Genomic DNA, 16759 nt, shown 5'->3' with positions numbered 1-16759 from the left:
TGCAAGAGAACTACACAGGAATACACAAGTGAAAAGAGAAATGTTTATTCTCTGTTTCAGGCTAATGACTAACCTACCTTTCCTATAGTTTGTCCATAACCCAAGCTTTGGCTGATACTGTATTTGTAAAGAAAAAATATTTTTCATTGCACCTACTTTGAAATGGGCATTTTTCTAATACATTGCAGGTTGGGAAAGGGTATTAATAGGGTGGATATTGCTTTCTGACAACTGTCTTAATTTAAGTAAAACAATGTATTGGATACATAAGAGTAAATCAATATTTTTTTTTCAAAAATGAAAGGACTCCAATATTTTTGCATACAAGTATGCCACTAGAATGCACCAGTGAGTTCAGTAATTTTGTATAATGCAATAATGGCAGGGGGACAGATTGTAAAATCTGTGCCTGTGAATATCCTTTCTCTGGAGAAAATACCCATATGATATAAAGAAAAGAGGGCTTAGTAAATAAGTAGGTTATCATTTCAAGACACTCGAGCCCAGCTTTTGAACAAGACTCTCTGGATCTTTATCAAAGATGTAAGATGAAGAATCATTAGAAAACAGAGAAAACCAGCATGGAATGGCTATCATATGAAATTAAATAAACTATTTCTTTTCAATCTAGAAAAAGAAATAGCTGAGAGAGAACACAGCAGAGCTCATAAAACCATGAATGGTATGGAAATGTTGAATAGCAGATGTTTTTTTCACCATTTCTTACAATGCAAGAAGTAAGAAACATCAAATTCATTTATCTGACAGCGGACAAGCGTTCCTTCCATACAGTGCATAATTCAATGTAAAACTCTGTCATGAGATGTTAGAGAGTCATAATGATAATAGTAAAAGTCAGAAAAGTGTAATTGGGTTCAAGAAGCAATTAAATTGAAAGGGCACTTAAACAGGAAGATGTTGATGAAATCTGCTGTTGAGTTACCTGGGAGGGTAAATTGTAGGAAATATCGGTGTATGCTTGATCTGTTCCCATATTTTTCCTAAATGTCCATTGTTGCCCACAGTCAGACACAGACTGCTGCAGGTACTGCCTGTGACCTCGTACAGCTGGTCTGTGTGTTTTGGCTGTCAAAACAGCTCATCCTTAGAGAGAAAACGGTTGTTTATTTCTCTGTTAGTGAAAACTTCTCCTTTATGTAACCCATGTGAAATTGCTTCAGTTCCCAGGCAATTTTGCCTTTCCCGTTAGTCTTGAAAAAGTTTGTTTCACACACTTCACCATCATTTGGAGCAGTGAGTGTTTCTCATTGAAAGGTAGGCAAAGGCTCTTGGCACTAGAAGTACTGACCTCTAGTAATTTGCATTGTCCAATGCTGGAGTGTTTGAATGACAGGAAGACAGACGGACAGACAAAGAAAGAAAGAGAGACTGGTCCACATTGATGCTGAACCAGTTTTCACCAGAAAAAGTTGGCCAGTCGTTTCATTCCTCAGTAGCATCTGTACAATAAAAGCAGCCTATTATACACCAAAAAAGGTAAATGGCCCTTTATACTGAGAAATTCACTGCAGGGAAAAAAAAGTCCCGCAAAGCCTGCGACCATTTCTCACACTGTGGGACATCTGGAGAGGGATGCATTCTATTGCCCTCACAGCTCAGGCAGATGACATTCTTGCAGGAGCACTGGCTTCTTGTTTTATTGTACCTTTGAAGATATTTTAGGTAGGATGCTTACAGAGTTTAGCGCAGCAAGATCTCTTGTGGGAACAGCTGCATTCCCTTTGTAGCCCATCCATGTTGCAAAATTAAGGTAGCAGGAGCAAGTAGTTAATTTTAGCACCCTTGCCTGTAATTCTAACAAAGTTCTTCCCTTCCTTGGGGTTCTGAGATTGCCTCCTACTAACCTGGAGGAAACAAAGGCTGAGGGGCACAAAGGTCAGTATTGAGAGTCAAGAATGAAAAAGCAAGAGGAAGAAAGCTGAAGGGAAACTGCAAAGCAGCCTCAAGCAGAGGGTCTAAATCTGGGTCTGATCTTGGCCTTTTTTTGCATAAGCTGAGAAAAGTACTAGGAGTGCAAAACCAGTATGTTTAGCATCATGGAGAATCTTGCCTTCACTTTCAATAAATTCTTCTGGTTTTAAGCAACATTACTGGGATTCAGATCAAATCAGTTTCAAGGCATAATTTCTATGAAGTTATTTTAGAGCAATTGGAGAAGAATGAAAGAAATGGTGATGTATGCTGAAAAAATGCTTCTCTCATATTTGAGATAGAAATTCTAATCTGTTGGGCTACAGACAAAGAAGTAAAAATAATTTTATTCAGATATACTGTATTTAAGAAGACCACATTGTGGTCTCAGGTTACAGGAACACATTTTCCATTCACTGAACTCTGTCTCATTCAACTTGCAAGATGGACAATGTCCTGTGCTAGTCAATATTTGTCTTCAGAGTCACAATTCAATTTATAGATTCATGCTTTACTATAGACTTGTTATTTATGAACTGCTCAAAATCCAGAATTACTGGTTTCTTCTCAAGCTTGTAATTATTGTATCTGAATATTTCATTGACTGCATTTGTTTCCACAGCATGTTGTCAGATCAAGAGGTGCTGTTAAAAGGAACTTATAAATAGGGAATGAAACAATCTATACAATGAGAAATTATAGTTAAAAGGAACCCAGTAATTCTAGGCACCAAATCTAATTTTCTAGAACATAAGTTTTCAGCACATGTATTAATTTATTTAACAAAGTTTAATAGGTTTTTCAAGCTATCAGCGATACCTGGTGTAGCTCTGAATAATCAGACCTACTACAAATCAAATTACAGAACCTCAAATTAGGTTCCTTTGAGAAAAGTAAGGAATATTGTGGGATTACCTAAGAAAACTGTCATTTAATAAACACATTTAGAACTGAAAAGGGACGTGGACCTATGCCAGGTTCTAGTAGTGTTCAGTAGTGTTCCACTGCTTTAGCCATATTAACTGTTTTCCTGTAGCCCTATGTTCCATTCATTTCACGTTTTCCTCTCTCTGCTAGAGATAATGACAGTGTTCCTGCAGTTGACAGTCTTCTTTATCACATGAGCCCCCATTAATCATAGAAAAATCCTTGCATTCATTGAAAGAGGCATAAAATCCATGGAAAAAACCCATCATCAATATAAAGTCAGAATCAAAATACACACAAACAAGACAGTCAAAATAAGGTTACAACAACATTCTTCCATTTACTAACTCTTGATTATTTGATTGCTGCAGAGCACTTAAACTCCTCTCCATCTCATCCTCAATCCACAATTCTTCACAATCTAAACTTACTCCCAACCTCCTCACTCTTCCTGGGCTTTTTCCTCCTCTGAGTTTTACATTCCAGATGCGAAACAGTGCTTATATAATTTTGTACCATTAGAGGCTGATCAGAGCTCCATCATAATGGTTTGTACCATTCATATGAGCACAGAAACACAGAAAAGGAATTAGGAAAAACCCCAGCACCTCTGAGACCATGGCTGTGCCATCTGAAATATCGAGATCTTGTTAAAATAATGGAATTCCTAATTGTTTTTCTTTTATAATGGTTGATTTTTTTTTCCTGCAAATGAATTTTTTTTTTTTAAATCACCATACATTTTAGCATTTGCAGAAAGGTAGATTTATTGTCTTTCTCATGACTAATCTAGTACAGTAAGAGTCATTTTGGTGTATTTAAGTGTGTCTCTAGGTATCAGGCATCTGATAAAGGATCTTGGCTGTGGCTATTTCTAAATGGATTCTCCTGCATTATTCTAAAATTCCTTCTCTCCTACACTGGGGAAAAGCTCTTGTGGTACTTTAATCCTAGAATTTGCAGTGCTGAAAGATAAGGCTGTGCCTTTTGTACTTTTTTTATTGATATTGTGTGTGAATTTCAGTGAGACAAAATTGTTTTTCCTTTAACTGTAGGATTCCATACATCTAAGTACATCACATTATTTATTTTAACTTTACATCTAATAATTCCAGCTGAAATTGATAACTGAGATCGAGAGGGGCGTCAGATGTGCTGAGACTAATTGAGTTATATAAGGAAGTGTCTGGTGGGACTCTCCTGCTCTCAGGAGATGATAGAAACAACGTTATGGACTTATTTCAAAAACATTACCATGTCACTTGAACTGGTTCTTGTGGGATCACAGGGAGAATCACAGGAAGTGCTGGTGGAGTAATGACAAGTTGGATAACAGAACAGAGCAACACAGAAGAAAAAAAGATGTATGACCATTTGATCTTTACTGTTATTACAGAACAACAAATCATACTAACTTTTTTCTTTTTAAATGTTTGCTCCGTGTGAGTAACAACGCAGTAGCTTTGGCAGCCTGCCTGACGTCTTTTTGCAACAAATCATCTTTTAGTGTTGTCTCTGAAATAACTGCTGTCTGGTTGGAGGACTCTTAATTAATGGATCTAGGATTGAATCAAGAAAAGGACATTCTGAGAATTCTGAGAATTACTTTTAACAGAGGAGGAAAACTAACCAAGTGACCAGTTTTTGCAGGCTGGAAGGGATTTCACTTATTTGCAAGGCTGTTTATCACTTGTCCACTTCTCAGATTCCTTAAGGAAGGGTAGATTGATTTTCTATTCAGTCCATTAAAAGGGAAAAGACTTTTGGGTTGGTGTACTTCTTTCCTATTTTCAACTTGGTGTTTAGATTGGGTCAGAAATACTGTAATTAATTTTGTACCCAATTATAACAGAAAATAATTTTGGTCCAGTGACTCCTGAACCTGTCCAAAGCACAGAGAGAGAACCCAAGATGCCTTCTCCTCCAACTTCTGTTTTCCACTGCATTCATTTCAAGTTCCTCTTCAGGTTTCCATGGAAATAGCAGAGAAGTGTGCTTATATTCTTGGCATTAAAATATTCATAAAAGGGGATAAAGAGATGGTTTAAATGACAGATGCTGTATTGCTGAAGCAGGCAGTCAAATTTAGGGTTCTTGTCTGTAAATGATCATGTGTGTAAGCGAATGCATTCTGGAGAGAACAGGCACAGAATAAATTCCTCACAGCAGTAGGGGAAGGGATAGGCAGGACAAACCTGACCTGCAGAGAAGACAGGAATGGAATGCAAGATTTCCCAGAACAATGCAAAATAAAATGCTGCTAAGATTTGGCGATTAGAAGTTGAACCCTTTCTCAAGGGAAGAGAAGATGCTTTAAGCTCACAGAATTACTTTTGTTTACTGAAAAAAAAAAACCACACAACTCCAAACTATTTAATTAAATTTTAAAATTTGACCTGTATAAAGCCTTTAATTCCTTTCTGATATTGTAAGTAGAATATTTGATACAAAATTGAAATTTAACCCTTTCAAAAAGGCTCTCATAGATTTGAACTCCGGAGTACATTTAGTGTTCTAAAATAACTACAAAACCTCAACATTCTTTTAATCTTAGAAAATCTAACTGGAAGGAAGAAATACACTGAACTTATCTATATTTTTATTCATGAATCTTATTCAGACTAATTATTTTGGTTGTTTACTCATTATAGAGATCTGAATCTTGAGCACTACTAAAATTATACTAGTAGTATAAATAAGCATTTATATTCTAGGAAATCTGTTTTTCTGATTCCAAATATAAGCTCTAGTCCTTAAAAGACCATTGTATGGGCAGATTCCACTGCAGTACTTGGACCCTCAAGGAGAATGGAGTACAGTATGTAATATAAAGGTAGCTTTTAAAAATCTATTAAAAACCAACAGAAAGTAGATGCATAATTTAAAAGCTTGCTGTTAGAACATTTACTGCATGGAGACTTGGTGTGGTTTTCATTTTCCAAGAACAAAAATATTTTTAAAATGTAAGTTTATGAAAATAAACACTTCAATATGTCAAAATACTGTCACTTTTAGTAGTGGAATTCAAGAATGTTGTATTGACTTGTTTGCATGAAGTTACTCTCAAAAAAATTTGCAAATCATAAAGCGGATGACCAGTGCATACTAATGAAGATCTATGAAAATGTTTATTAGTCTTTATCTATAAAATCAGCCTGACTTCTGGCATGTTTATTGGTAAATCCATTTTTTGAAAGACATTCAAACAAGGGTAATATGCCAGCCTGCAAAACCAATTATCCAAGCTCTGGGACATTTTTATGCTAAAAAAGTGTTTCAAGAAGTATCTCTTTCAAAAAACATCTACTTTTTGTAAGCCATACACATCTGGAGCTGAGAAAAGCAAGACAGAACAAGGAAGATTAAGTCACTGATGCAAGTTAATAGAACAATCAGGAAATAAACTCCTCATCTCCACTGCTCTACCACAAAAAAGGAGTGTTATAATACGGAAGAGTTTAGGAATTGTTGTTGTAGAGTCACTGCAGACACGCTCTTTTGACTGCATCTATGAAGTTTAATAGCTAAAAGTTTAAAAATAATACACACCGTTTCATATTCGATTCTGTATTATGACACTGCCATTCAGACCTCAGCTCTGGGGACTGGGCTCCGTGAATGGCAATGTGTGACATAAATACAAGCAAGCAAGAGGAGCACATCAAAAGGAGCAGCAAGGACTTAGAGGAAGTATTTGTCATCTGCTGAACGAGGGAGAACAGCAGGACACTAAACAACTATTGAAGGAAAGATCCTTTGAGGATACATTAAGGGATTTAGACAGCAATGGCTCAATCATTCTTTCTGGAAGGTGCATTTGTCAGTCATATTACACTTCTATTTTTTAAAGTCTTCTTTTCCCACCAGAAATGCCACATGCCCAAATCAGAGCTGTATGATACAGAATACCACGTTAGCACTTAATTTTAAGAACAGTGGAAGTATTTAATGTCCAGGATTTGTTACCATAGAAAACCTGTTGGTTTCCAGCTTTCACTTTTGGATAATCATGTACTTTCCCTATTGTTCAGAGGATAATCATCTTCATAACAGAGAAAACATTAGAATTATAAAAGATTTGTCAAGCTGTTCCTGAAAACTCTGATCACTTCTTAACGAGCATGCCCTAGAATCCTTTGTGTAAGACAAACTGAGAAGGCACCTTGCAAAAGCCCCCAGTGGAAAAAGGGTTATAATTTCCCTAAAATCTTCACCTTAAGTTGAACCTGCAACTAACCAAAATCATACCATCTATGAAATCCATATTCAGAATCACTTTCAGCTAAATCTCTTGCGAATCACTCCCAGTTACCTTCCATTCAAGACAGATGCTGGCACCTTTGGAGCAAAAAATCCTCAAAACGTGGGACAAGGCTCCTCAGCAAAAATACTACTGCATAAATGTTAAAATTACATTATTTGTTATTCTGCCTCTAGTGCAAAATTGAAAACTAATTAATACTATCTTTAAGCTAATAATGATTCTTTAAAGTGGGATTAAAAAAATGAAGAAAAAAACCAAGATTTTTTTCAAAGCTGTATAGATGGGAAAGACTACACATACCAAGCAATATAGAGTGGGAAAATATTAGCAATCTACAGTATGCATGGCCTGCAAATTCAATACATAATCACATAGGTGAGTCAAGACTTTATCTTAACTCATCTTCTCCTTGCAGGCCAGCTGCACCTCACTTGACATTGCTCTGCTGTGTGACTGATGCCCTTTCAGCAGAAGGTGTTATCAATCTATGTCAACTTCAAAAAATGACACAGTGATATTACAGGTTGAGGATGAATTCAGTATACTACAGTCATGAAAATAATTATATTGATGAGGGACAATGATTGAAAAATCAAACTGAGGAAAGGCAGATTTTTTTCTTCTATATTGCTTAGCTGTACAGTGCCTCATTTCTCTCTGATATTGTACAAGAACTTCCCTGTTTATATTGTACCTATACATTGAGCAGTCCAACAAATTGCATATAGAGCTGATTTCTAAATAGGAAAGTCAGCTTCATGAGTCAGAAAGCAAGATATCATCCAGGATCTATTTAACAATAAAGGAAACGATTGAGAATGTGCAGTATTAATAAAGAAAATTCATACTAATAAAACTTAGCAATTTCCTCACTGCAAATAATGAATGCAAAGAGCACAGAAATACAGAAGTATTAATCAGGAAAGCAAAATACATAGAATTAAAATCTGGAGCCTGGTTTTGCTCATATAAAAATCACTGGCAGTAATATTTTCATTCATTTTGTAGTTTGAAAGCCACTGTCAATAAAATGAAATCAGCATCTACAATATAATATGCTGGAATTCTGTACAATTTTCCAGTACTTCTTCTCCAGTAAACCAAATCAACATGTATGACGATATAAATATAAGGATTTTCATCATCTAGTTGTATATTTTACAGGACTCTTTTTTTTAAACCACTACAAGCCAGGAGCAGACAGGTTTAAACCACTAGTTTAAACCACTACAAACCACCCACCCAAGCCGGGAGCAGACAGGTTTAAACCACTAGTTTAAACCACTACAAACCACCCACCCAAGCCAGGAGCAGACAGGTTTAAACCACTAGTTTAAACCACTACAAACCACCCACCCAAGCCAGGAGCAGATAGGTTTCCCAGGCAAGTTCTTCCCCACTGCCTCATCTTTTGGCATATGGGGACAGCCTGCCCCACTCCTATGCCTTTCAAATTTCCTTCTTGAAGAATGTCCATCTTTCAAAGGCCTCCTTTGCCCATCAGGACTGTCCCCTCAAGGGACAGCCTCCTAAACTGGCCAAGTCCAAAGTGTCGGTTCTGCTGAGCTCCCTCCTTGCTTTCTGAGAATTGCAAACTCACTGTGTGATTGCTGTGCCGAGGCAGCCTGCAAAGCAGCACATCCCCACCAGCTCTCCTACTCCTTCTGCAGTTTCTGGCCACCCATTGCAGCGCTCCAGTTGTGCCAGTCATCCCACCTCATTTCTGTGAGGGCTGCTCTATGGTTTTCCTGCTCTGCAGTGTTTTCCAGTTCCCTGGTTCGTTGCCCATGCTGTGGGTGTTGGTGTAGATGCGCTTCAGCTGAGCTTCTGATCCCACCACCTTTTGGGGGAAATGAGCACTAATTCCTACATGTGACCATTCTCAGGCTTTTCCATGATTTCTAACACATCAATAACCTTCACATCTTTGCTGCCACCTGGTTCAGCCTTAGCTGCCAGAGAAAAGTTGGTTCAGCCTCTTTCCTAAAAAAATAGAATTGAACCCCCCACTATTTCAAGTTGGCATTTATCTGATCTAACTTCCAGCCATTTGTTCTTTGCCTTTCTCTGTTAGATTACATATTTCTTTAAATATTGAGCATTTTTGCTCCTTGAGGTATTTATACACTAAGCAGGTACTTCAATTTTTTTTAGCTCTACAAAACTAATTAACCTTTTGAAACCTTTTAAAATGTTGTAAGTCTCAGTCTGGATTGCTGGATAGCAATGACAGCCACATGCTCCACAGAACACTGCCTCCAGGACATTTTAGGCACAGCCACAAAGCATTTACTCTTGTCAACGTTCATTTTAATTTTTCTTAACACATCTTTAACCTCCTTTGTTAACCTCTCACATTTCCAATTCAATTGGATTTTTTTTTTTCCTTTTCCCCGTGTGTGGGATGTTGAGGAGTTATTTCATTTATTTATTTCTAATTCCTACTCTGATTTGATCTCTGAAGAACAGCAAAGGCACTCAGCAAGCTCCCATTAGAACCATCCCTCTCTGTAGCACTGCCAGGAGAATGCACACTCTCAGACTACACCTAATAGAGGCTGTATAAAAATTAGTGTACTCTGACAAGTCCAATGACATCCCTAATCAGCATTATCAGGGTAATACTGCTTCAGCATTCACACCAGTGGACTTCCAAGTGATCTGGGGAAATATTAATGGAAGTAAACTCATTGCTATGTCAGAGTTGCAGTGGGAAAGCTCAGGCTGCTGGAAGCTCGGGGAGCTCTGGCAGGACCCGGCTGAAGCCATTGTCAGCAGCTGAGACACCCCAGCGCTGTGTTGGCAGGGAAGCAGCAGAGGGAGAGAACATCAGGGTGGTAAACTGAGGCACCCCACTGTCCTGGAGGAGGTGCAGCACGTCTGACACCATCATGGCCTTCTACAAAATCAGTTAGGCACAAGCTTTCTCCCCATTTCTGAGAAACTGAAGGATTCTTGCTTCTCATTTTATGCTAAATTGTCTTAAACTATTATCAACAGTTTATTTTTACTGATGGGAAATGGCTGGGAGTTGGTTCCTGTTTGCAAAGTGAAATATGGCAAATCAGTAAATAATGAGAAAAAGTACACAGAGAATAAGTGGACTGTGCATTTTGAAAGCAAGTTGTTTCAATCAGCTTAATAATGGAAAGAGAGGACGGTGTCAAGCTTAAATACCTAAAAAATAAGTGACAGGAGTTAGAGAGCTGAATTAATTGGAGTAGAGGAGTTATTCATTGTCTGCTAATTTTGAAGTATAATCAGGGGACACTGTCATTGGTTGACAAGTTAAAAGTTTAACTGAGCGTATTAATAGCTTTCAAAAATGCATTTTGATGCTCAAAAATCTTTCCCAAGATACAGGCATACGTATCCAGACTTGGCAGCACACAATAAAAAAAAGAAAAGGTTGAAAGCAGTAAAACTGCAGCAACAAGGGCAAATTGCCAAGTCTCTGCAAGTGTATAGGATCTGTTTAATGGCCAGGTTTATATAATTATCTTAGTTTATGACAGAAAGAGTAACTATACCCACAGATAGCACTGCATTAAAACATGCCATGAGCGCAGGCCAGGATTCAGACAACAATATATCAGAATTAGAATTAATTTCAGCTGTATGCCAAGTTAGTGAGATTTTTTTAAAATTCATGTAAGCAATTTAATTCAGGGATTTTGCAGATTTGACACAGCGTAGTCACTAATGATCCTTACAAAAGAAACAGACCAAATGAGTTTCAAGTTGGGTAAGAGTTTTGCATCCACAGAATATTTCAAATGCAAAAAAAAAAAGGGGGGGGGGGGGGGGGGAAGTTATAGCTGAAAAGGCTCTAGTCTAGATTAAGTGCTGCTTCAAACTGCCCCATGAGAATATTTCTAGGTATGGTTTGGTGATCAAATATTTATATTTGCAAAACTTTATAGCTTAAATTAGACTGACCACCTCTCCAGCACCCATTACAAATACCTATATTTTCCTGAGTTGAAAGTTTCTGTCAGGGCCTAGAATGGCTCCTTTTACCTGTGCTGTTCAGCTCAGCCACAACATGCTGATAGTATAACCACCAAGTGGTTTTGCCAGTGTTTAACCTTAATAAAAGGTAATTAGGATGATTACCCTGTAAGGATATTAGTGTAAATGTAGTAGACAGACTTATAAATTTTATAAAAGAGAACATGATGGATCCTGTAGCCCTCCAAGAACAAGGATGCTCAGGGATGAGTCCATGGCCAATGCTGGTCTAACAAGGTTGTTGATTTGACCTGCAGTCTAAATTACTGACTTGTAATAGTGGAAGAAAGTTCTGAAAAATCGACCACCGCCAAAACTCATTCTGAAGCTGTATTAACAGCAAGGATCCTCCTTTGTTCCAGCATTTCTGCTTGTTTTTAAGGCTAATTGGACTCCACTACTCTTTCCAGGGTTGGCATACCACAGAGAGTTGTTACAGCTTATACACTTACAAAAATAACCCAAAGTAGCTGTTTTTCTAGACTAGGGTGGAATTTTCCTTTTTTTCTTTTTTTCATGTTGGCTCATTTCTATTCACTCTAAGTGTTAAGTGGACAACATACAGAATTATGAGAGATGATATCCACACTTCTCTATCCACTAAATGGATTCTGTGTTTCTAAACTCAAACCACACTAATTCTTTTTGTGGCAATGGGCTTCAGTAGGATCTTGACCCCTTACAACGCAGTCAAGTGAATTTTCAAGCTACATCAGTATCACCAGTGTTTCTCATATGTCTTTTAAAAGTTGCTCAGATTTTTGTAAAGCTCACATTAAAAACTACATATTTTCATCACAAAGAAGTAAAACTGATTGCCTGAACTATGCCACTCTACTTCATATGCATTAAGTTTCAGAGAATCTAATTAACTTCTGAAGATTAAATCTCTACATGTCCAAGAAGCATATTTTCCATAAGGCTAGGCCAGGCTTGTCACATATGCCTAAAATTGTGTGGCATGCCTTATTGCTGAAGGGATTCTTCAAGGACAGATTTACAACTTGCTTTTAAGTAAATGATTTGCAATAGAGTCATCTAGAGAGTTGCACATAAAGATGACAACATGCTGTCAAAGAACCTTGTATTGATCTGGTGTATTCCTCTTCTAACTCCATGCTTGCTATAACCAGATCTCCAATTTCACTTGGATCCTTCCTATGACAACATATTTGGGAAGATGTTCGTGGCTTTCCAACCTTGTTGAGAGAGGCAGAAACATTCAGTTCCTTTCCCTGAGAAAGTGATTCTTTATCCAACTGATATTATCCAGTGTATGATGGTGTATGAGTGTATCAGCCATATGATGAACTCCTCTGCCTGCCGGTGGCACTGGCTTTCTGAGTCATTGCAATTCTCCCAGTGCTTGACAGGTGCCTTGTGTTCATGTGTACTGTGCTGGTGGCTGCTTTAACCATGCAGTTACAGGGCAAGCTTAACTGCCTCTACACTGGTAGGCATTCCTGGAATTCAGCTGGGTTTTACTTGGGTTTTTTTTTTCCCTTCTCTTATATTTTGAAGAGCAGCAGTGTTACTGGATCCCTGAGATTTTAACTGAAGTTCTGTTTATTAATCTCTTCAATACCCATGTCTTTCCACCTAAGAACTATTCTGAGCCTGAAGTTCATAGGATTTTTAGGAGTATTCTGCCACTCCCGATGCCTCAATATTTTATTTACATTAGTGCTGGGAATTCATTTAAAAATCACAGCAAAACACCTTTCCTAGTCTAGGAGTTTTGAATACAGCCAGTCACAGAGACCAAAAACAGAGAGCTACATCATCTCTCAGGCATTTGTCATGGGGGATTTGAGCCATTGCCTGCTGTTACCTAAATACGTCAGGAAATTCAGTCATCTAATTCAGATGTAAGTCTGACAACCAGTCCTGGATACCAAAAAAGACAAATATTTCCCAGTAGGTCCATTACTTCTGTGCCATGGTTTTCCAAAACAGGTAAAAGTCTTTCTGGTTTTGCCCCCGTGAATTTCTTTTAATTAAGCCTACTGCCCTACAGTGACAAAAATACGTATTTATCTGTAGGTTTAAATACAGGGTTGTCTTAGGGATTAGTCTATTGACATTAAATAGATAAGCCTCACAGCAAAGCTTCCCAGGCTTTTACACTCTGATACTGGCATCTTCCTGCAATCATACAATGACATTAGAATTAGTCTATTTTTTGTATTCCATAGTGTGACACATTATCATATTTATTACTTTTTTTTCCCCCAATTAGAGGAAATAATTTAGTGAACATACAGACAGAATTATTTGCCTATAAAGTTACTCTTAGTGTCTGAAGTTATGTAGAACATAAAGTTGAGGGTATGGCAACAAATCAAAAATATGAAAAATTGCTGTCCCAGGTGTTCTAGGTGAGAGTATGCACATAAGAAGCATACAATAGAATATCTAGTAAAAGACCTGCAAATTGTCTGTTGATCAATCATTTCCTGTTCTATATGTTCATTATTTTACTGCTGTTTACATATTTTAGAAGGTATATGCTTGGATACAGGTCTTGAGGCTGGAATTGTGATGCATTACTACATAAAGTTAAACTTTGGTAAGGGACAATATATAATACTCTTTTAGGTGCAAAAAGGCTAGAATTTAATTTGCAGTGCTGAAAGAATACACACATGAGTGCTGAAGTCATCTAGGCTTTGCTCCCACACAAACTTCACTATGAAAATCTTGAAATGGAAAAGCTTCATGGAAAAATGGAACAGTTTAGGTCAATCTTTTTCTAGGATTCTCAAGTGACTTAGTTTGTCAGAAAAATGTTTCCTGACATGATGTTTTACCATTGATAGTAACAGCTGCTAGGAGGGCTATGGGTCCACACATCACAATTTCCCCTCTGTCCTGACTGTTAGTATTAGCACTGCAGAAAAAGAGCTGCATGCCAGAAAGGATTTTTAATACCCTGAATTACTCAAAAAGCTGAACTGTCAGGAAAGGCAAATAAGCCCCTTAAGTATTTGACCCTGGGAAAAAAAAAAAAAAAAAGATATGTTGTTTACTTGATAAAAAAAATTCTTGACAGAAGCAGGATTTCTGTTCAAAATTCATACAATTAACATATGACAGAAGGCTTCCCAGTTATTATTAGATAATTGAGAGGCTCCATTATGACCCCAGCAATTAGTGTTGCATGAGGCCTGTTCCAGCCTGAACTGTTTGCTGCAGCGTTTTGACTTTTTCATCTGCATCTTTCTTTTAATAAGATACTAAAAAAAACCTCTCAAAAAGCCTAAAATTTAATTTTTATATTCATTTGCCATGGCTGTAAGAAAAGGAATTAAAATTACCTGTTACCTGCAAGCAGTTTTCCTCTAACATCCATATTTATAAAATTACTGAACCACTGTCATTTTTAGACCTGCACAACCTTTACTTAGTATCTCCTGCACTCCTGTGACTACTGACCTCAGGAATTCAGGCACACACTCCTGTTTAACTCAGTTCATTGTGTACTTTGCATCTTTGAAGTGTTTCTCATAGTCTCAAAAACCCTGTTGCAGCTACATGTTGTGGAAGAAAACTGTCCATGAGGATGTATAGCAGAACAGAGCTGGACAGATGAGGACACTCACAAAGAGACTGCAAGAATCCTTTTCATGGGGACAGGCAGCACTGACTTCTGAGAGTACAGATTATTTAACATTCTCTAACACACTTTCATTTAAAGAGAAATTGAAATAAAGATGAGACACTTAGATATTAATGGGTAATGCCTTCAAAGTGCAGGATGCAAAATGTAAGAAGGCAAAAAAAATATTTCTTGATAATGTAACACTATCAAAGGCCAGAGATGGCATCTTAATGTGCAATAAAAGATAGGATGGGTCAATCAACTGCTAAGGACCATGAAAAACAAGACAAGTAATTTATTTGACATAATAAAGAAGAAATCAACTTGGGATATAAAAACTTAAGGCAACCTTCTCAAGAGTGCTCGTCAGGAATAATAATCATACAATAAATCAATAGCAATCCAAAGCTATTTTACAATTTTGTAACTGTGTCAAAAGAAGAGGCAGCTGTTACATGGTTGAGTCATGCTAACTAGCTATGGTGCATGGAATGATAAAGGTATAGTTATTACATTAGATAGGGAAAAATCCTCCCAAGACATTGTAGAAATGAAATCAGACACAGATCACATTTACAGATAACCCCAGATAAGCAGGAAAAATATTGTTGTAGAGTGACAGAGCATACAAGGTGAAGGAAAAAAAATGATCTGTAATCCTCCATTTATCTTTCTCTTTAGTAAAGAGCTAAATATCACATATGTTAAACAGACAAGCAAAATATTGGTTTGTCCACTTAGGTGATTTTGTTCCTAGGAGTGATGTTACCCAGAATGAAGCATAGCGGGAGAAAGACAAAAACCCCTGAAAAAGTCAGCCGTCCCCTTCTCTCATTTGTTTTTAGGCAGGATAAATTTAACGTAGTCACTTAAAATTACACACAAAGGAAAAGTTACCCAGGCAGCCGATGATTCGGGCATTATTTTTGTTCTCCCTTCTGCTCACTGGTGTCACTACAACAATCTCACCCTCAGCAGACTTCACGACTCAGCTATAATCAGAACCCACAGTGTGCAGAACTGGTTTTCCCCTCATTTTTTACCATATCTGTCAATCATTACTTTAACGCATCTTCAATAAAGACAGAGTTCATGCACAGCATTTCTCCACTTCTGTCAACAGGATCACAGAAGTTTTCATATTCATACAGATCATTTGCTCAACTTTCACAGTTTATAAATCAGCCAGATTCTTACATGCTCTCTCTAGCAGTAAGTTATGTTTGGCAGTAGACTAGATTTATTTAGCAGTTCTCTTCACCACAGATACTACAACAGGAAGCATTTTACACTCTGCAACTTTATACTTTGTAGGGCTTTTCTCATGAGTGGCAGTCTCAGTGTTGCAGTTCCATTAATGTACCAATGGAGGTACTATTGTTGGTCCTGTATGAACCAATGCTCATAAGGATTTTTCAGAGTATATTGATTTTTTTTTTCCCTTTCAGGTAGTTATTTTTGAATTTTAAATCTGAACAGTAGGAAAAGTCAAATGAATTGCAAGAAACTCCTAGTCAGGGTCTAGATATAAAATACTTCTCCTAATGTGTCTGAAAAATGAGGAGAAAGAATTAGTGGCAATGCTTCTCTCATGTCAAGAGGAGGTTACTGAACCAAAAACAGATACAGAAATCTGCTACAATTGGAAGGCACTAATGCCAAGACAAGAATCTCCAGATGATGAAGGGTAAGTCCACACACAGGACAGTGGAATGGCTCATCAGAATACTAGAGAGAAGAAAACAGAAGTGCTGTTTATAAACTGCAAAATCACTGCAGAAGATAAGAATAGGGAAATATTATATATGTGATAAGCTACACCAACAAATTGGGGCCATCATGTGTTCCTATGCACAAACTCCCTTCTCTTAAACAGCATGTTTTACAAGGCTGTCATAAAAAAAATTCAAATAAAACCCCTGTGAAGCTTAATTCAGGCAATTTGAAAGTCACAGCAAATATATATTTGCATATCTGTAAGCATTCATGTGTTTCCCATAGCTGCTGTACTTGCATGCTGTGAA

General features: G+C 37.3%; 2 protein-coding genes across 3 annotated transcripts in view; one reads left to right on the top strand and one right to left on the bottom strand.

Moving 5' to 3' along the window:
• The window catches only part of RSPH14 (radial spoke head 14 homolog), a 72528-nt gene that overhangs the window by 16691 nt on the left and 39078 nt on the right, over positions 1-16759 (top strand). The window lies entirely within an intron of this gene.
• GNAZ (G protein subunit alpha z) overlaps positions 1-16759 on the bottom strand; it is a 49768-nt gene that overhangs the window by 10673 nt on the left and 22336 nt on the right. The window lies entirely within an intron of this gene.

This window comes from Hirundo rustica, chromosome 17, assembly GCF_015227805.2.
Source record: "Hirundo rustica isolate bHirRus1 chromosome 17, bHirRus1.pri.v3, whole genome shotgun sequence".
In the NCBI taxonomy this organism is placed as follows: Eukaryota; Metazoa; Chordata; class Aves; order Passeriformes; family Hirundinidae; genus Hirundo; species Hirundo rustica.
Note: the sequence above shows the minus strand (reverse complement) of the source record. Positions and strands in the feature narration are given on the sequence as shown.